Raw genomic sequence first — 22,554 nt, 5'->3', positions numbered from 1 at the left:
GATGACCTTCCCGAAGGAGGATCTAAAGAGTGTGCCCCAGTCTCCATTCTCCCACTAAAGCCCGACAATGCTAACCCTCCAATGTTGGTTATTATCGGGAATTGAAGCACTGTTAAAAATTTGTTTACATTTGGGCCTTTGTCTAATGTAAACCCAGCCACAAGAATTCTGGGAACTGTTGTAACACTGGAAAATTTTCCTAAACACAACTACCGAAAGAGGGAAACCACTTCTAAGACACAAGACCATGAAACATAAAATGTTTCTCCAGGCATTAGGAGGAAGCTGACAAGGACTAATTTGTAAGTCTGCTAATAAAGTAGGAATGAACTCGTGAAAAGGAAAACATAGCCCCGCAGTAAGGGCATCAGTATAAACAAATAAAGTGTCAGGCTTCCAGCGGCATGTGTGATCACCACCTTCAGCAGGAACTATCCTAAGTGGGGGGCGAACATTATAGATTGTGTTAAGTTTATTGATAGCATCTACATTGTACCATTTATTACAATAGTCAAATTGATCTAAATGAGCATTATATGGGTATTCATCCCCCCTAGTGTTAATCATGTCTATTAACGACATATAAGATGAGCGAATTTCGATGTCGTTACCTCGTTTGGAAGCAGAAACGATCTTAGCTGCCCTCTCAGAACTCTTATCCGCCATTAATGGAGGTAGATGAAAACTTGAGGCTGAGGGAGGAGGAGAAAGGAGGCCAAAAAAGCTGGTTTCTAACCGGAAAATTTTTTGAGGTTGAGATGGAGGAGGAGAGTTTGTGAAGTGAGAAATGAGAAAGTGAAATGTGAGTTCTCACTTCACTCTCCCCCCTTTATATAACCCATTTATCCGGTCAATGGGCCGGTAAAACCAGAATTTCAACCGGTTATAACCGGTTAAAAGCCCATTTGGCCCAAATCTGGGGAACTCTAAAAGGATCTAGAGAATGCCTGGTAGAAATTTATATATTTACTATGACAACTCCAGAACATTCTGGATTCTGGGCTTGGAAGCCCATGAAAAAAGATTCAAGGGAGACAAGACTTATATCATTGAGCCCAAAGAAAAAGGCCCAAAAAATCCGAAAGGCCCAAAAAGTATGAATGGTATTCTGGGTGAAAAAATTGGACCTAAAAGAAAGGCCCACAAAGCCCAATTATGAAACCCAGATAAAAGGGGTGGGCCAAAAAGATATGAAAATCTTCAAAAAAATTATATAAAAATATAAATATCCTGACCTAATTTCGGTCAGGAATTATGATTGAATAATCCCAGTCAATTTTACCTTGGATCAGAAATTATTGGCTAATAATTCGGTCAGAAATAAGGAATTCTTACCTAGAACTACAACCAAGATCCTGATCGAAAGGTCTTGGTCGAATGAAGCTTCGATCGGGAGTTAAGGATCCTTAATTCGGTCAAAACATAGGTCAACAAAATAAATTTCAGTCTGAAATTCTGATCGAACAGCCCTGATCGAAATGGGGCACGACCAGGAATTTGGGGGGCTTAATCCCGTCAGAACTGTAAGACCAGGGTCAAAATCCTAACTGAATTCGATCAGGATCCTGATCGAACGGTCCTGATCGAATGGAGTGTCGACCATAGCCATGGGGAGAATAATTCGACCAGGATCCTAGTCGAACGGATTCCTGGTCGAAAATATGTATAAAAAAGGAGAGGAGAAATATTCAGGAAATTCAGAAAAATTATAATTCTTAAGATAATTTCCTGAAAAATTCAAGAAAATATTAGAAAATTATAAAATTCCCAAAAATTAAGGAAAGATCCCATAAATTAAGGGAAACATCCTGAAACTTAGAGAAAGATCCCAGAAATTAAGGGAAAATTCCTGAAAATTAGAGAAAGATCCCAGAAATTAAGGGAAAATTTCCAAAAATTAAGGAAAAAATCCTAGAAAATCAAGGAAAATTCCTGAAAATAGTAAAATTCCCCAAAATTAAGGGACAATTCCCGAAAATTAAGGAAAGATCCTAAAAATTAAGGAAAAATTCCTGAAAATTAGAGAAAGATCCCAGAAATTAAGGAAAGATCTCATAAATTAAGGGAAAATTCCTGAAAATTAGAGAAGGATCCCATAAATTAAAGGAAAATTCCCAAAAATTAAGGAAAATCATAGAAATTAAGGAAAGATCTCAGAAATTAAGGGAAAATTCCTGAAATTAGAGAAAGATCCCAGAAATTAAGGGAAAATTCCCGGAAATTAAGGAAAAATACCATAAAATTCCTAAATAATAGGAATAAGGTAAGGAAAGTAATAGGGAGGTTCCAAAACAACCCTGAAGCCACGTACAAGGCAAATCATTGTAGATGTGTAGGTCGTTCCATACTTTACGCAAGAAATGATACCCTGTAAAGGAACAAATAAACTTAACTTCTACGAAATCTTTTATAGTTTCTCATAAGTTGGGGGGCAAATGATAGGGGATAAAATAAACCTTAATTACGTCATTAATATTGCATTAGTTACATCTAGGACTGCAAGACCCATTAAAGAAGGCCATATGTATGACATTCAGACCAAGAACGTTAACACATTGATCAGGCCCAAGAAGGTTAACACATTGATCAGGCTTGATGGGACAAAGAAGGCCAAATAACCTTGAATATTAATTAATTTTGTGATTAATTAATAAGGGATAAATCAGTTGATTAGTAAAGTCTGATAAGGACATAATTCCTTGGAGATTGGCCTCCAAGAAATCCCATTGGATAAGGAATCAACTTCCTGCATAATATGACTCCAAAGTCCATTCTAATTGTGAGACTTGTCCACCAAGTCTCCTAATCCTAACCTAATTCGAAGGCATCCCATGCCTGTATAAGGGGTCTCACCCCAAAAATCAGAACTACGTTTTTGACTTGATCCTTGGCGAACAGCAAGGTACGTAGGCATCTTATTAAGACAGATTGAGTCACGAAACACAAGAGCAGTCAAATCGAGCCTCGAAGCTCAGGAACCCTAGCATTAAATATACCCTAAGTTTTTATCCATAACATACATCTATTAAAATTAATTGGCCCTTAATTTTATAATTTTGAGTATTAAGTTTTTAATTTTTAAATATTTAATATATACAATATATATGCCAAAATTTCCCAAAAATTGTAAATAATTCAGAAATACAAAGAAATTGTATAATTGAAAGTCCTATAATTTAATAAAAATAAAAATATGATTTTTGTGGGGTTTTGACACCCGAAGGGGCCCGAAAAAGTCATTTTTCGCGAAATGAGAAAATTCCTAAATTAACTCGATGTTCATAATAACGATATGGTACAAGCCATACTGGGAAAAATTAAGGCCAATTATTTTATTTGAAATATCAACTATTAAATCAAAGTTTGGGTCATATAACTTTTGATAAGAAAGCTTTTAACATAAAATAAAATACCCGATAAATACCCGGAAAATACCTTGATTTGAAAATACCCGATACAGAACACATGTAGCACATACCAGCTAGGTTTTTTTGACTAAATACTCTTAATGACATAATAAAACACATAATTCATCTTTATTATGATATACTACTAGCATAATTTCTCATTCGTTACATCAACTTAACCAACTAACATTATCAACTTAACCATCTAATGTTCTCAACTTAAATATTTGACATTCTCAACTTAACTATCTAATATTCTCAACTTAACCATCTAACTTGATTTTATTACTCTCACCCTATAGACTATTCCCATATAGTCTTACTGTACATCTATGTGAGGTTACACATTATTCTTCTTTTCTATTAAACCTATTACTACACCCTATATTCTAATTTCAATAACTTATAACCTGTAGCTTTGATACCAACTATGACGCCCCTCAAATCCGAGGGTCTGGATTTGATGTCACCACATGAAAACACTTTTTAAAACACTTTTGAAATCCTGAATTTTTTAAAAGATAATAAAAATCAAAGAATTTAAAACTTGAAAGCTTTAGTAAAAGATTTAACAGATAAAAGTTTAACCCCCTTAAAAGAGGATCACATACAGGTTACAACATTGAAATTAGAATCAACCACTAATATTAATAAAAACATCTTTTACAACATCAAGTCATCTTCGATATAAAGAATCACTACTATTTTATTTATAAACCTGATTTACAACTGAATCTCAATAAACAACTCTAACTCGAACCTTCCTCATCAAATTCTTTGGATACCTTCTTTGACCTTTGGATAACTTAACCACTCATGATTTTCGTCTAGCATTAACCTTAAATGCTATCGTACTCGAGCAACTCATCTTTGCACCATTCTGAAATGGTTAAAAGAAAAACAAGGGTGAGAAACAATGCTCAGCAAGTACCAATATAGCAATAATAATCTGAAATTGTTTATCAAGAATTCATAAGCTCATGGTAGTATATAAAAGGATTCATCAATATTTGTATCAATTGAAAAATAGGAAATTCAATCATTCAAAAGAATGATTTAATTGGAATTATCTCATTTTAACTAAAAATCAAAGGTCAGGCTGCTGATCAATCAAGCACTAACCCCGAACATGGCACACAACCATGTTCTCTATACTGGATCCAAGGAACGACCTACAGTTAACCACGAATCTGGTCCACATATTTTATAAAACAATCTCATTCAAATAAAATAGTCATTTTTATATATAGAATCTTAACCAACTGTTATAAAACATTTTACTATAAACAACAATTACATTTGATAATTAAATCCCATATGTCAAGAGTTTTAACCTTGTAATAACAAGGGTTTGGTATTTATAAAATGAAATCAGGTATAAAAGGGTGTGTATTTGTTGAATGAAAGGTATCTGGTGATTTTGAAGTGGTACCGTATCATAGGGTTTGTGTTCATAGGATATGATAAACTGTTTGTCTTTTTAGAGCTCGAAGGTAGAACAAATCATTAGTTTCATCTAAGAAGTAAAGGTTTAGCAAATGTGGTTCATAGTGTAATGAATGAGAAATTATGCCTGTATTATATCCTAATAAAGATGAATTATGTGTTTTATTATGTCGTTAAGTGTACTGAGTTATAAAACCCTAGCTGTTCTATGCTATGTGTATTATGTATTGTCAGGATATTTTCCGGATAATTATCGGTTGTTTTATTATGAGTCAAATGCTTTTATATCAAAAGTTGTACGTCCCAAAAAGTGTTTTAATAGATGATAATTAATATAAAATTATTGGCCTTATTTCTCCTAGTATGGCTTATACCATGTCGATATTCTGAACATCCAGTCATTTTATAAATTTTCTCGTTTCCCGAAAAATGACTTTTTCGGGCCCCTTCAGGTGTCAAAAGCCCCACAAAAATCACATTATTATTTTTATAGAATGATGGGACTATCAAGTATTTCATTTCTTTACATTTTTGAATTATTCACAATTTTTGGGAATTTTTGGCATATATTTTGTATTTATTGGATATTTAAAAAATTAAAAATTAATACCCAAAAATCATTATTTAAGAGCCAATTAATTTTATTTAGGGATATAGTTAGGGCCTAAATTTTAAGCAGAGGTATTATTTTTATAATTATAAATAGCTTAATTTCTATTAACTAATTATATAATAATTATAAAAAATTCAAAAAATCAGAAAATTCCCCAATTTCTCTGCAATTAGGGTTTTTGAGTTCTTGGGAATCAATCATCAATTTCACAGTGATTCTTTTGTCCAAATCGAACTTGTAAATAATCAAACTGAAGCTCGTGAATCCTATTTTCTAATTTTATCATCAATTTCATATGTAGATGCTTAGTTTTTAAATTTTTAATTTTAGGGTTTAATTCAGATTTGGGTAATTAAGTTTAAGATTGTTTGGATGTAATTGAATGATATAGATTTATAAATCGTGTAATTTATAGTCGATTCACGCCGGTTTCGTTGAATTTAGATTTCGATTTGGGGCCGCCTGAAACCGGCGCCGCCATCGGAGTTCCTTGAATTTTCGGCCTCTGTCACGATCGTTGGTGAGTTTCGTGGATTAGAGTAGCTAGGTGTAGGTGTGAGGATGAAGTCGTGGTATGTTTTCATGGGTTTGGATCAAAAACGAGGTCGTCATTTTTCCGGTCGCCGGTTTGACGACGGGTTCGATCGTCTTCTTCATCGGAGAAGACGAGAATGACGTTGGCTGTTGTAGTTAAGCCTATGGCTGTCTTACTGGTTGGTTTTTTGGCATAGAAATCAGGCACAAAGGAGCAGTGATCGGGCTTCAACGGAGCTTGCCGGATTTTTATGACTTCGTTAGAATCTGCAAAAATCCGGCGAAGTTTTTGAACATTCCTGGCAACCCGTTTGACCCGTTTTACTGACCCGTTTGACCAGGTTTCGATTCTCTAACAACCTAATCCTATTTCCTAAAAATGTTTCAGAATTTTATTTTAAAAATAAATCAGAAATCAATTTTATTTAAATAAAATTAATTAATTAATTAATTTACATAATAATTAATTGATTTATTTTATAAATAAATCAAAAATATTTTCTAAGAATTCAAAAATTATCTATTTCTCTATTTATTTATTTATTATTTATTAATAATTTACAAATGATTAGGTATTTTGATAATAAATCAGTTTATTCTCAATAATTCATTTTAAATTCATCTTTAATTCCAAAAATTATGGAAAAATTATTTTTAGTTCTGATTTTTCCTAAATATTTATTAAAAAATATATTTGTGGTTCAATTATTTTGAATAATTGATTATATTGATTAATAAATTGATTTATCCTTATATATTAAATAATAATTGAACCGTTTATCCGATTTAATCGAAACGAAAGCCCTTCAACTTACAAAAATGAATTGTTTTTAATAAAAATAGTTTTAAATCTTAATTACTTCTGGGAACGAGTCGGCTTTGGATATTTATTTATTTATAGACTCTATTAATTATAAATACATGTCTAATAAATCCCGGAAATTAGGAAAACGAGTCGGATATTGTCTATTAAGACGGGTATAGATCCAATTTCGATTCTAAAAATATTTTTAAGCCTAAAATAACTACGTGACTTAAGTGTTATGTGATTTACGTGGTTAATCGAGTCCTAATTGCTAGGTAAATATTATACGAGTCAGTTAGAATCGTACGGGTATACGATAGGAGCAGCGTAAAGTTGGATTGATATGTGATTATGATATAAACCAACAAAATGAGTATCTTTCTTTGATAGATACAACTCCAACAAGGCGGATCCAACCCTTGTTTAGGAACTATGATATACCTGAACTAAATCAGAAATCGGGCAAGTTTTTCCCCTATTCTAAATTCAGAATAGTGAATTGCTTTCTTCTTTCCCAATTCTCAACTTAGTAAGCACTGATAACTCCTATTCATGTACACTGATACATAATTACTGCTCTTTTGTTGATTTTCAATTTGATTCCTGATTTCCCTTCATCCACCGAATACTCTATTCATATTCTAATAGATTACACACTTTATATATCCTGAAATATTTTGATATTGAGATATATTAAAGCATACCGATTGTTCCGGATGCTGATCCATGGACTAGATGGCTAAGATGTGGGTCGGGTATGAACCAGACCCTTGATTATTAGGCCATATTGCCTGGTACCCTATATGTTGGTGGCTCTATACATATAGGTATAGATTCACACTATACCCTGACTGATCAGCTGGTTATAGTGCATATGTTGGTTTTTGTGTCCAGTCTAGTTCATTGGTAATCGCCGATAGCGGTCTTCCTTATTTCTTGCAGAAATACATGGTTACTCGAACAACCAGATTATCGGTTCATTTAACATTCTCTTTATACTGTACATATATATATATATATATGTTGTGGACTTGTTGAGCAATTATAGCTCACCCCTATTATTGTTATTCACCTTGTTTTTCAGTTAAGGCCGAGAATGAAACCCATTCGTACCCGAGTGGTGAAGAAGCGGGTCAAAAGGCGAGATCCTCTGGCACAAAGGGTGCTAACCCCAATTCAAGAAGAGAGCTTTGAGTTACACGAGCAGGTGTAGTGTGGATAAATGTAGATATTATTTGAATAAAAGAAACTTAGTATAAAAACTTGTGTAGATAGTTGGTTTATAATAAAGAGAACTTGTAAGTTTATTAATTTTGGTTCTAATAAGAGTAGTAAATTATTCTTGCTTTCATACCTTAACCTTAAAAATCCTGAATAGTAGTAGAAAGGGGTTGGTTGTATGTTTTTATAATTATTGTATAGGGCTAATAATGTTATTAGTGGCAAGTAACCCCAGATCTAGACCGCGGATTGGAGGGTGTTACAGTTGGCATCAGAGCCTAGATTTTGGTACCTGAAACAAGAAAATTAAGATTAAGATAAGATAAGGAGATCACATAAGATAGGAATAGAAGCATTAGGGTTCTGTTAGTTTCTAAGATTAGGAATTTGTAAGTTCTAGTAATGGGAAGTTGACATTTTCTTGTGTTATGGTTATTTTATCAGATGGAGACTTCATCAGCTCGTAGAGAAAGAGGGGCAGCAGCTGCAGGACCACCAGTCTCGATACTTCCAGTAGCACCTGTTGATCCACCAGTCCCTGAGGTACCGGATCCTATAGAATATTTTCCATATTTTGAGCCAAAGATACCTCTGCTACCACCCCTTGAGTTTCCGATGTTTGAGATCCCTGATTTGATTAATTTTCCGCAGTTCGATGGGCCAGAGATACCACCTCAGCAGCCAGTTGTACACACTAACCCTCAGTTGGTTGAGCCCTAGATGCCACCAGTACTATTTCAAGCTCCTTTAGCGATATATGCTCCTGTACCTGGGATTTATCAGTTTCCAACAGCTGAGTTCATGGATGAGCAGGTGATAAATCAGCCTGTGATGCCCTTAACTTCTAGAGGATCACAGGGAGACTTTAAAGAGCCTCAGACAGCTCCATATCATGAGTTTGCGAGGATGCGGGAGGACATGCAGACTTGGAGAGCTCAGTGGAGTTAGATCCTTGGGTTATTTGAGCGACGAGAGTATGGCCCTATAGCAGCTTTATAACGAGACTATGTGATGAGAGAGAGACTCAGACAGGTTTACCGGGCAGCTTCTCAGGAGTTGGGGGAGTTGAGTAATTAGGACACCCATACAGATACAGAGTATTACCGAGCAATGAGATTGGTTGAGTCAGTTTTGGATACGATCCATCAGGAGTTAGGTCGTATTCCACCGGGCTTCTAAGGAGGACCAGTTAGACAGAGATTCTGTATTATATGTGATATATGTGCATATAGGCAGCTATAGTTATAACGAGACTAGATTATGTGTAGTACCCAGTTTTGATGTGTATCGGCAGTAGTTATGATAGACCTTTTGTAGCAAGCATTAACACCTGAGGCTGATGTTTGTTTTATAAAATAAACCTTTTTCAATCTCTTTTCTTTTATTTATTTAATTTCTAGTCTTTACAGTATCACTTTTATTTTACTATTTTACAGTCTTCTTATAATTTTAAAATTCTGTTTAATTTTAAAAAGATGAATGAAATATTTAAAATGATATCGTTTGGACTATTTATTTAAAATTCTAAACTATTTCAAATGAATTGTTAAGATTTTTAAAATTATTTAAATTTTCCGTTTTGATACAAGTTAAACTATTTCTTATTTATTCTCAACTGTTTAACAAAATTATTAAAAAGAACTGTTTGTTTTATTATCAGAAAAATGGCATAAAAAAAAGACCAGAACTAAGTCATCCAATGATAATACTGAAGGGAAAAACAATAACCATCACATGGACCAAATATTTCACCTGATGCAACAGCAGATGATAATGATGCAGCAGCAGATGCAGCAATATCAACAACAGTTCCAATATCAAATGTTACAACAACCACCCCTTCCTAAGCCACAAGTACCACCAGTTGTACCCGTTGTTACCTTTAAACAGTTTCAGTCGGTAAAACATCCAGAATTTGAGGGTACAGCGGATCCCACTAAGGCAAGAGCATGGTTGAAGGAGATAGAGAAAGCGTTCGCACTGGTAAAAGTGGAAGAAGATCAAAAGGCCGTTTTTTCTACTTATTTCCTAAAAGGAGAAGTTAATTAATGGCGGAGTCCAAGAAGGCGTTAGAAGATGAAGGTGTCGTGACTTGGGATATGTTTACAGAGCTATTTCTGGAAAATTACTTTCCTCGTTATACAAAAAATTAAATGGAAATCAAGTTCTAGAATTGAAACAGGGAAATATGTCGGTGACTGAATACGAGGCCAAGTTTACTGAATTGGCTAGGTTTGTTCCAGAACAGGTTGATACTGATGAGAAACGTGCTAAAAGGCTCCAGTAGGGATTGCAGCCATGGATTCATAGCAGAGTGGCAGTATTTGAGCTGACAACCTATACGGCCATGGTTCAGAAAGCTATGATTATTGAAAGGGAAAGTGAAACATCCCAAAAGGAAAAGGTACAAGGAAGTTTTCTGGAACCGCTTCAAAAGAAAGCCGGGATTTTAAGCCCAGAAAAATAATTTTTTTAAAAGAACATAGCAAGGTAATCAGAGAACGGGTAACCGGTTCCAAGTCCTAAACCAACAAAGAATCCCCAAACCACCACTACCCGATTACAAGACATGTGGATGGAAACATACATGGATTTGTAATAAGCCAAATTGTATGTGTTTAAAATGCAAGAAAAAGGGACACGATTCTGATGAATGCATGCCTTCAAGGCAGTCCCTTCCTCCTACCATTTAGTGATGAAGTTTCCCACCTGGAATGGGATTGGAGAAGAGAGAGGAGATCAAAAGATGGCAAGGAGTTATTATGTGGCCTCTCTTAGGGTAGATGGAGTTGGGGGGAAGTTCTGCCTATTGAAGATATGGATATCCGTGAGAATGATAAGAAAAGGGGGAAGCCAGCAGAAGACTTGGTTTCGATTCCTTTGGTTCTCGAGGATCCTGAGAAAGTGACTTTCATTGGAGCAACAATAGAGGAACCCCTTAGAGGGAAGTTGGTAAAATTTTTGCAAGAAAAAAGTGATGTGTTTGCATGGTCGGCAGCTGATATGGCAGGAATAGACCCGGAACTGATCACTCACAAGCTGAATGTGGATCCAAATCGAAAGACTGTGAAGCAAAAGAAAAGAAGCTTTGCTCCAGAGAGGCAAAAAGCTATTTAGCAAGAAGTAGAGAAGCTCTTAGAGGCTGGTTTCATTGACGAGATACAATTTCTTGAATGGCTAACAAACCCTGTGATGGTAAAGAAGGCTAATGTAAAATGGAGGATGTGTGTGGATTTCACCGATTTGAATGACACATGCCCCAAGGACTGTTTCCCATTGCCAAGGATAGATACATTAATAGATGTTACTACTGGACATGAGATGCTGAGCTTCATGGATGGATTCTATGGATACAATCAGATCAAGATGCACAAGGACGACATCCCAAAGGTATCATTCATCACTGACTTTGGTGTTTATTGTTATCTTGTTATGGCGTTTGGTCTCAAGAATGCAGGAGCCACCTATCAAAGGTTGGTAAATAAGATTTTCAAGGATCTTATTGGCAAGACCATGGAAGTTTATATCGATGACATGTTAGTCTAGAGTCTAATAAATACTGACCATATAACCCATTTGAGGGAAGCTTTTGAGGTTCTGAGATACCACAAGATGATGTTAAATCCTGCAAAGTGTGCTTTCGGAGTAGGATTTGGAAATTTATTAGGACCGATGGTCTCCAAAAGAGGAATCGAGGCCAATCTCGATAAAATAAAGGCAATCTTGGACATGGAGCCACCAAAGACTATCAAAGATATTCAAAAGCTCACTGGAAGGGTTACTGCATTAGGGCAGTTTATCTCCAAATCTGGGGACAAGTGCTTGTCATTCTTCAAGTCCTTGAAGAAGGTTAAGGATTTCTTATGGACTGAGGAAAGCCAGAAGGCATTCGAAGAATTAAAGAAATTTATGGCCCAGGCCCCATTGTTGGCCAAGCTAGCTCTGAATGAAACTTTATACTTGTACCTGATTGATTCAGAAAATGCCTTGAGCGTTGTATTGGTTAAAGATAAACATAAAATCCAGAAACCCATATACTATATTAGCAAAATTCTACATGGAGCTGAGTTGAATTATTCAACTATCGAGAAGTTTGCTTTAGCCTTGGTAATGGCTTCAAGGAAGCTGTGTCCTTACTTTCAGGCTCATCAAATTGAGGTGCTAACAAATCAACCCTTGAGAAATATTATTCATAGTCCCAAGGCTAGTGGGAGGCTGATTAACTGGGCAATAGAGTTGCAAGGAATTTGAGATCAAGTACAAGCCACGAACGGCAATTAAAGCCCAGGAATTGGCTCACTTCGTGGTGGAATGTACCATACCCAACCAAGAAGTCGGGGGTGAGAAAGATACTATACCTCCAAATACAGAAGGTGATAAAGGAGACAAAGAAAATGATGTTAAGGAGAAGGAATATTGGGTTCTCTATTTTGATGGAGCATCAAAAACAAATTCAAGTGGAGCAGGCCTAGTTTTACAAAGCCCCGATGGATTCTTGATTGAATATGCTATGAAGTTAGACTTCCCAACCACAAACAATGAAGCAGAATATGAAGCTCTGATAGCTGGCCTCGGCTTAGCAGGGACATTGAGAGTCAAAACTTAAAAGTCCGTGGAGACTCAAAGTTGGTCATATCCTAGGTGAAGGAAGAGTTTGAGGAAAGGGATGATACAATGGCTAAGTATGTCCGCCTAGTTAGAGCTGTGATGACTCAATTCGATGAGTGCCATGTTGAGCACATCCTAAGAGAGGAAAATGTTAAGGCAGATGTATTGTCAAAGTTTGCTTCATCTGAGATAGAGGAAAGTTCATGAAGCGTATACTTTCGAATTTTGAAGACACGAAGCATTGATGTTAAGCTTGTAGTTCCTATAGGGTCGGGGACATCATGGATAGATCCCATTAAGGCCCATATTTAAACTGGATGGATGCCAAATAACGTGAGTGAAGCACGGAAGTTGGCTGTTCGAGCACTAAGATAATCCTTGATCGATGGGATTTTGTACAAAAGATCTTATGTGGTTCCTTACTTAAGATGTCTCAGGACCGATGAGGCACGCTTGGCTCTTGAAGAGGTACACTAAGGTATCTGTGGGCAACACCTGGGGGCAGGGCACTAGCTCATAAGATACCCCGTTTAGGCTTTTATTGGCCAGAAATAATGGCTGATGCCAAAAAATATGTAAAGAAGTGTGATCGTTGTCAGAAACATGCATCGGTTGTTCGATAACCCCCCGAGATGTTAACTTCTATCAACTCTCCCACCCCCTTTTCCATGTGGGGAATGGATATACTTAGGCCTTTCCCCATGGCCATGACACAAAGGAAGTTCCTGATTGTGGCTATTTATTATTTTACTAAGTGGATTGAAGCCAAGCCTTTGGCCAACATCACAACTAAGCAAGTTGCACAATTCCTGTGGGAAAACATCATGTGCCGATATGGAATTCCCCGTATCCTAGTTACTGGTAATGGAACACAGTTCAATAATGAGGAATTCAAGAAGTATTGCGAGGAGAGTGAGATTGAGTTGCGTTTTACATCTGTAGCTCACCTGCAAGCCAATGGGCAAGCAGAAGTGGCGAATCGTATAATCCTGGATGGACTAAAGAAGAGGATCGAGAAGTCGAGGAATAACTGGGTGGATGAAATACTCCTAATACTATGGGCCTATAGAACTACTTGTAGAGTCACAACTTGAGCAACTCCCTTCATATTAGCATATGGGGCAGAAGCGGTTGTTCCTGTAGAGATATCACATTCGTCTCCCAGGATCCAAGCTTTTAATGCTGAGGAAAATAAGGAGGGGCAAAGATTAGCCCTGGATCTAATTGATGAAGTGCGAGATGAGGCACATGCGAAGATAGTAGAATACCATAAAAAGGCTTCATTCTACTACAACCTAAGGGTTAAAGAAAGGTTCTTCAAGCAAGGTGACTTGGTTCTGAGGAAGGTGGAAGCTTCCAGTGTGGGGCAGAAAGGAAAACTTGCCCCAAATTGGGAAGGGCCATACAAGGTCAAAAGTGTTCAAGGAAGAGGACCCTACAAGCTGGAGACTATGGATGGTTTTGAAGTCCCCGGAACCTGACACACACAGAACCTGAAGGTTTACTATGTGTAGGTTTAAAAGCACCTTAAAGGTTTGCTTGCTTTAGGATTTTTATAAATTCGATAGAAGATATGTTTTAAGTTTTATCAGGGTTGAACCCATCTCATGTAAGGTGTCGAAAATACCTAAGTTATAATAAAAACATTCAATTTGATCTAGTTTGTTGAATTGTTAGATTCTGAAAGATAAAAACAATTTATAAACTTGAGTTCCGAAACTCGAAAGGTTGAACTATGATAATACTTGAGATTGGATTATAAGACAAAATGAGTAAAAACATCCAAAGTCTATTACAAAGTCTGAAAACGTCTGTTAGGTCAAACACACTGTAGAAGGGGGTTGAATACAGTGTATAACACAATCAAATTGAATTTAAAGAACACAAGTAACAGAAAACAAACTTTATTAAACTCTGTTACAATGTAGAACTGTCCTCTCTCAGTGATGAACAAATATCACGAGAGCTGCTAGGGTTACAATGAATAGTATTCTCGATAATGATAACACTTATAGTGTAAACCCTATGTCTGTGTTTATATACTATACAGTTACAAGATAATCGCTAATTGATATGGAATATAATTCTTCTTTCTAAAATATATCAATCAGTTATCTTTTCTTCCAAGTATTCCATTCTTTATAGAATTCCTTCTTCATGCATATCTCTTCTTACGTTTGTCTTGATCTTCTTTCCTTTAAATCAGCTGCCTTCCTTATCTGAAAGTTTCCTTTAAGTCCTGATATTATCTCCTGATAAATATCTCCTGAACCTTAAGTACGGATAACTTAAGTTATGACTTTAGTATAAGTGCTGATTTCAGTTAAGTATTGATTTGTCCTTTTTAAGTAAGATATGAAAACTAAACACATATCATATTAGACATGACATTATCAAATATATCTAAAAATCTCCCCCAACTTGTAAATTAGCATAATATACAAGTTTAACAGATATTTGATGATGTCAAAAACATTAAGTACAAATACATGAGAATTTGACTAGATAACTACAACTTACAGTCCTTAAAGCTTTACCAATTTTAACTTTTGATAACAACTTCAGTCTGTATACACATCAGAATTTGAGTAATTGTAGATCTTGACTTGGCTTCACTTTCTGATCTCTTCAATGTCAGGAGTTGTTCTGAGATAGTTCTTTAACAAACATTTCTCAGCATATCTGAGTTCATCAATCATCCTCATTTTAGCATCTTTGACTTCTACAGTATCTTCACCAGTTTGAAAGATAGCATATCTGAGATCATTAATTTTTGCTTTTCTCAACTCCTGATCCAGTCTTATGACATAGGCTTTGTCAGACTCTAGATTGAATTCAAGTCCCTTAATACCAATATATATTATGATTTTTGCAGTATTAGGCTTCATATCAACAATATCACCCTTGTGATCTCTGTACTTGGGACAGTATGTGCTGTCAGACTTTATAGAATAAAGCCTTTTCTGTCTCTGAATTTGAGTCTTCAAATAATTTATAGCACTTTCTGTTATTATGTCATTCACTTGAAGTAAGAATAAAAACATGTTCTAGTTCCTCAAAATACTTCAGTGGTATAGCATTTTCCCTTATATGGTAAACCCTTCCATCTGTCATGAAATATAACAAGATGTGTTCTTTCAAGAAGGTATGATAGACCATCTGTACAGATTCAAGTTGATTCAATCTTTCAGGAGTTGCTCCAATACCTAGTTCACTTAAGGAAGTTGGATCATTGGTTGTGTTTTGCACTCTTCTTTCATTAGCACTACCCAATCCAGATTTATCTCTTGCTTCCTTTCCAGTAACCACTTTTGCTTCAAAACCACTTGCTACAGTCTTCAAAGGTTGAGTCTGTTTGGCTTTAGTGAATCCTGGTAGGAGTAACTTTGAGGATTTAACATGAGCAATGTCAGAGGTTTCCTTTGACTTATCTTCTGATATCAAGTCAACTTGAGCTATGTCAGAGGTTGCTTGCTTCATTGTTATATCAGAACTAACCATATCTTGACTCTGAACAACTTGAGCCATGTCAGAGGTTATTTTTCCTTGAAGTCAGAGTAAGATCAGCAACTTTAACAAAAATTTCTTCATCCATAGGAGCCACATAAACCTTTATAGGTTCACCAACTTTTTCTTTGCCCTTGGACCTTGGATCTATCTGCAATTGTGATTTGGCCTTGGTTGCCATAGGATTTTTCCTTTCTTTTATCACAATGCCTTTAGCCGTAGGAAGTTTCTTTTTATCAACAGAAGCTTCAGATTTGGAGTTGACCTTTTCTATCTTTAGTCTAGCTTCTTCTTCTATTAGACTCTCAAAGTCTATTCCTGGATTTTCTTTTAGAAATAACTGTCTTGAAATTTCTTCATCAAGTTCCAAAAGCTCATCAGAACTTATCCTTTTACCAGTATCAGAAGTTATTCTTCTCCCAGTATCAGAACTTGTTCTATGACTTGTAGTTCCAGTTCTACTTGATGAGAGACCTCCACCTTGACCACGACCTCTACCCATTCCAGAGTTTCCCGGGTTATTACCATCATCCCTTTTCTTCAGTGTCTTCTCAGGTTTGCATTTGGACTTAATTACGTTCTCCCCCTTTTTGGCATCAGCAGGTAAAAGAAGAGAGAGAAGCAATTCCACTGAGGATTAGATCTCATTGAGTTGAGATAGCTGAGAAGCTTAATTTTTCAAAATTTCATCAATCTGAGACTGTTGCTTCTCTTGAGTTTTCTCAATGCTGGTAATTTGGTCACAGGAAGGTTTGAAAAACCTTTTCTTGTCCAGCTTGACAATTGTATCTTGCTGCATTAAGGTTTCTTGAATCTTATCCACCTTGGCCTGAGTTACAGACTGTTGACCTTGAAGGTGCCGTGTAGTAAGTGCGGTAACTCTTAGCTGTGTCTTGAAATCTTCATTGACTAACAACTCATCAGCTTTTGCCAAGTGATCAGCAAGAATCTTTTTAGTAGGAACAAAGGTAACTGAGTTCCACTCCTTAGTCCACTCCTGTCCTCTAGGAGTTTCACTCCAAGGTACCGGTTGTAACACCCCAAATCCGGGGTTAAGATTTGGTGTTACTAAACCATTATTACATAAAGTAAAGAAATAAATAAATAACCCCTTGAGTCCGGATCTTTTCCAGGTTATGGTATGAAACAAGAATCTAACCTTCTACAACTCACTTCAACTATAATATAAGTGTAAATACCTTTGAACTAATGCTCTTGTCACATTCTTCGAACACCTTCAACCTCTCGCAATGAAAACTTCTCTAACTTCTGCTATCTATCAAAGCTATTCACTTTAATCCTTATCTGTTTCTAGCAGAAATAAGAATTGACAAAGCAAGAGTGAGCCAAAAATGCCCAGCAAGTATATATTTTGAGTTTCAAGCATTAAAATCAAAGAAAACTTCCGGATAAAATCTCTGAAATATTTCGAAGAGCGAAACACGAAATCATTTAAAGGATATACTTCATTATCTTAAAATCAATTTGATTTGCATTGATATAAATCACATAGGAAATAATGACATTTTTGTAAGAGTTTCAGAATTGCGTGTTTTCAAAATATCTTCTGGTCACACTTCATACTTGAACAACGAATGCAATAACTATTCATAAAATGATGTTCAAGAAATCCCTAACTATTCAGTATCCATCATTATCGACTAAGTTTCCATAGACTTAGCCTGCGAAACCAGCCTGATAAAGACGGGTTGAATAATTAAGAAGATCTCAATTCATTCAAGATTCTAATTATTACTGAGCAACTAATGCTGCAGCAACAATCTGAACCTCGAATTTATTTAGAAACATTGTAATTTCCCGAAACTGAGTGTTAAGAAAGAATAACTTTAATCCATAATCACATTTTATTTCAAGAAGGAATACCATTAAGGGCGATCAACAATAAATTAGACTGGACACTAGTTCACACTTATATCCTGCTGATCAGTCAGGATACAGTGCAGGTCTATACCTACCCGTATAGATCCAGTCGGGTCTCCAGGCACTACGGCCCATCTCAAGGCACCGATTATGTTTCGGTCCTTAGGATTAAGTAAAACTTAATCCCCAAAGTATCACTATCCAGCTCGTAGAGTGTTTTGATGTCAAACCGTTTTGAAGTCAAAACTTCCCAATTCAGGGTTCGCAAATAACCCGAAAGAATGGGTATCTGCTCAAGAAAGCAATCGAATTATAGGAACAATAATGGAAAGAACGGGCATAATAAGAGTAATTACAGCGAAATATAAAACAATTAACTACTCTGAACTTAGAATATGAGCGAATAAATATTTGCAGTATTTAAGGAGAAAGGTTAGGAATACTTGCCTCACTTGATAATCATCTGATCTTTAACTAGCTGTCGTACCACTTAGTCATGTTGCATTTGTATTTCCCTTGACAGGCTTCTTGACCTTTCTTATCATCTACCTTCTTAGGTTTATCTTTACTCTGAATCCACTCATTTCATTACTACACGCAATCAGGCTTTACTACTACAATTTCTATCTGGCTTTGAGCGTCTCACACTATGTGCATCTATCATAAATAATGCTATTCAATGAACTGACAATATATAATTGTCTAGTCTATACACTTATCCCTACCGTCTACCCGCCCGATAATAATATACAAGAATCACCTCTCATTCAGATAACGTTTACAAGACATGCTGGCTCATTATTCACATAATACGTACACATAGGGCAGGTAATCATATTATCCACAAAACACACAATCACGTAATTCATGTAGCACATAAGTTTAATTGACAAAAGATAGGTCTTAATATGTTTAGAATTGAAATCGAGTCAAAAAGAATATTTTATCGATCAAGAATTGACTCAGAATGATTTCTAAAATAAACGCCCTTTTGACACAAAAGAATTTAAGTCTCAAAAATATTTTTAATAGAAGCAGAATATTTTTCTGAGTCTAGAGGCGTTCGTTTCGTATTAAACGGACGAACGGTTGATTTATTATGAATTTTTGAACATTTTTCGGAATTAAAACGGCCTTCGAATCATTTAATAATTAAATAATAGGGGTCGAATACCTAAATATAACTTTAAAATAATTTTATAATATTTATCGAGCCTTGAAAATAATTTAAAATAATATTTTAAAGATCGAAATTATTTTTCGGAATTTTTAAATCAAAAATAAATAATTAAATCTCATTATTAAATCAATTAAGATTAACTAATAATTAATTAAATCAATTAACCAATTAACAATTAAATTAATTGATTAATTAAATAATTAATTACCATTTAAAATTAATTAAATAAATAATTAAAATTTAATTTCAAATTTAAAATAATTTTAGAATTAAAAATATTGATTTTAGAATTTGAATAGGATTTTTGATTTATTTTTAATAGGAAAATCTAGAAACAAATTTGAGGAAAGGCAATTGGGGTTTTGGGAATCAAAAGCGGGTCAGACAGTCGGGTTAACGGGTCGGTAAATCGGGTGATGGGTCGACCAAGAACAGGGAAGGAACCGCCGGAAACGATGGCAGAATCCGGCGACGCCCCAACCCGTTCCGGCGAACCCCGAAATCTGCTCCACACTCATCTTTCAGTCCCGATTTTGACACTGATACAATCCCCATCGATTCTACAACACCATACTGCCCAAAATCATGCCATAACAACTCATCAATCCCAGTTCCGATCAACTAAAGGCGAAAATCCGGTGACATGATCGGAAAATTCAACTTTAACAGAATCAAAATGAAACTTAGCGAATAATAGCTTAAATTAAAGCTGGGAAAATTTAAAATCTATAGCAACCATCTATATTATCAAACAATCATTCAACAATTGGAAAAATCGAATTAAAACTTGGAGAAAACACATGCATCGACTTAACACCTCTGGGGGTTAAACAACTACAATTTATACACCAATAGATTAAAATTTTAATGATAAAGCTTATTTAAGTATCAAAATCAACAAACGATTCATGAACAAGAAACCCCCAAATCGAACGTAAACCCTAAAATTATGAATTTACAAATTACTAATCGTTGGTATGATTTGATGGCAGATATAGGTAGAGCATGAAAATTTGAACATTTTGGTTACTCATACTTTGAATTCTGAAATCTGCATCGCCCTCAAATATGGGTTTGATTCTCAGAATTCTTCAAGAACACCAAGAACACATATTCAAAGAATTTTCAGAGAATCAAACCTTAATTTCTACATGATACTGAGCTCTATTTCTGAAGTATAATATACCAAATTGACCAGAAAAACATGCTCTATAACATGGAATCATCAAAACACATCAACAACATCAAGAACAAATTTTCTTATTTTAATTATTAAATAATTCAAATATAAATAAATAAATAAGAAAATTACCATGATTTCTGGGAAGAAACTGATGATTGATTCAGAAAGAAGATTTCGAGAGCTTCGTTTTGATATGTTGCACGCCCGAATCGGAGTTCGATAACGCCTTCGTTCGTGCGTTTGATTCTCAGGAACGTATCAGTTTCTAGGGTTTTCTCTGTATTTGCGGTATTTTTCGGGTTGCAAATGAATAAACGAATAAAATAAAATAAGAAATAAGCTATTTATATTTACGGAATATTGGTTCATTCTGGATCGTTTTGGATCGTTAAATTAGTTGCTTAGCCGCTAAGTAACTGCAATAACGATCCGATTTGATATCAGTGTTGGATAATTATCCCAACCGGGCTTTTTATAAAATACTTTATACGAATATAACGTAATAATATCCCGTCTTTTGAAAATACGGGTTTCGTTGATCTACCGAAATGATTGTCGTATCGAAAATTTTGCGTCGGGCCGCGCACGGATCAAACCGTAATCCGGATCGAAAAAGTCAAAACACGGAAAATGTCCGGAATTACCAGATTAGATTAGGAAGGAGTTTTCGGAAGAGTTTCGGGTTGTAAAAACGTAAAAACGGTTGAAGTCGGACGATTCCCGGCTTATAAAATAATTTTGTAATTATTCAGAAAATAATTAATAATTTCATAAATAGTTATAAAATCATATAACACTCTATAAATTTCCAGAAAAATACATTAATTATCTAAATTTTATTCTGAACATATTAAAATTAACATACTCACATTTTATTACATACAAACATCCAAATATTATTATCAATCATCAGATAATTCACCAAAAAATCATATAATATTCACATAATTATCATATATTGATACAAATAATTACACGATATTTCCCGGATGTTACACCGGTGCTTTCCCTGTAACAAACTTTTTGACTATCTCAGCCTTTAAAGGAGCTTGCAGAGGTGCATGTCCAGAAGGACCAGCTGCATCAGCATCTAAATTTGTAGCAGCATTACTTGTAGCATCAACATTTGCAGCATCAGAACTTACAGAGTCAACAGCTTAAGCATCTTCTGATAAAAGAACAGTATGAGAAGCTATGGAGGCTTCAACATCATCTTCTAAGGGCTGATCTCCAACTAAGTTCTGATTAACATCCATATTCTGATGCTCACCTAAAATTTGATCTTCAGTATCTAGATACAGAGAAGGTGTTGTAGGCAATTCTGGATTAACATCAGCATCAGGAATTGGTGTTGTTGGTGGAGTGACTTGAGTTGGAGCTGCTAGATGCAAAACTTGAGGCACTTCCAAGTTATGAATGTCAATTTCATCACTTGGCCCCTGGGTATCAGCATTTACTGGAGATACTGGAGGTGTAGGAATGTGAGTAGATTCTAGCTCATGTAATGGTGAGTGATGAGTGACATGAGGGTCTGAATCAGCACTAGGAGAATTATGAGCTTCAACAGGGTCTTGTGAGATCAGAGATTCATGATCTCCTTCCTTAGCTGCTGCTTCTATTCCTTTACCAGAATCTTCAGGCCTTTTTGCCAATGTTTTGAATCTTTTAGCTTTTAAGGTGACCTTAGGAGATGTATCATAAGTATTATGCTTTCTAAGCCTTTTTAGAGGCCTAGAACTCCGAATATCATCATCCTTCTGAGAAGAGACCTTCTCAGCTTCTTTAACAACAGGTTCTGATACAGGAACCTGTTCCTCAGCATCTGATTCATCTCGCAGAATGAATCTCCTTCTCTTCTGTTGTGTCTGAGGTACTTTCTTAGTCCTCTTAGGTTTGAAAGATAAAGGCTGAACTATAGGTTCTGATGGTTGAGGGTGAGAAGTTTGTGGTGGTTGAGCAGAGGTGGTAGGTGCTGATGGATGAGGTTCAGATGGTTGAACATCAGGATATAATGCAGTGTACTTAACAGGATCATAGGTTATTAAGGCTTGTTTGACAGATAAAGGAATTAAGAGGGCCCTTAACATAGCCTTCTTATTATCAGTAGATAATAAGTCAGTGAAAGCTCTTTTAGCTATTCTGAATGATGAAATTAAGTCACCATAATTT

The sequence above is a fragment of the Apium graveolens genome, chromosome 5 (genome assembly GCF_009905375.1).
Source record: "Apium graveolens cultivar Ventura chromosome 5, ASM990537v1, whole genome shotgun sequence".
Lineage (NCBI taxonomy): Eukaryota > Viridiplantae > Streptophyta > Magnoliopsida > Apiales > Apiaceae > Apium > Apium graveolens.
This window is presented reverse-complemented; position numbering follows the sequence as displayed.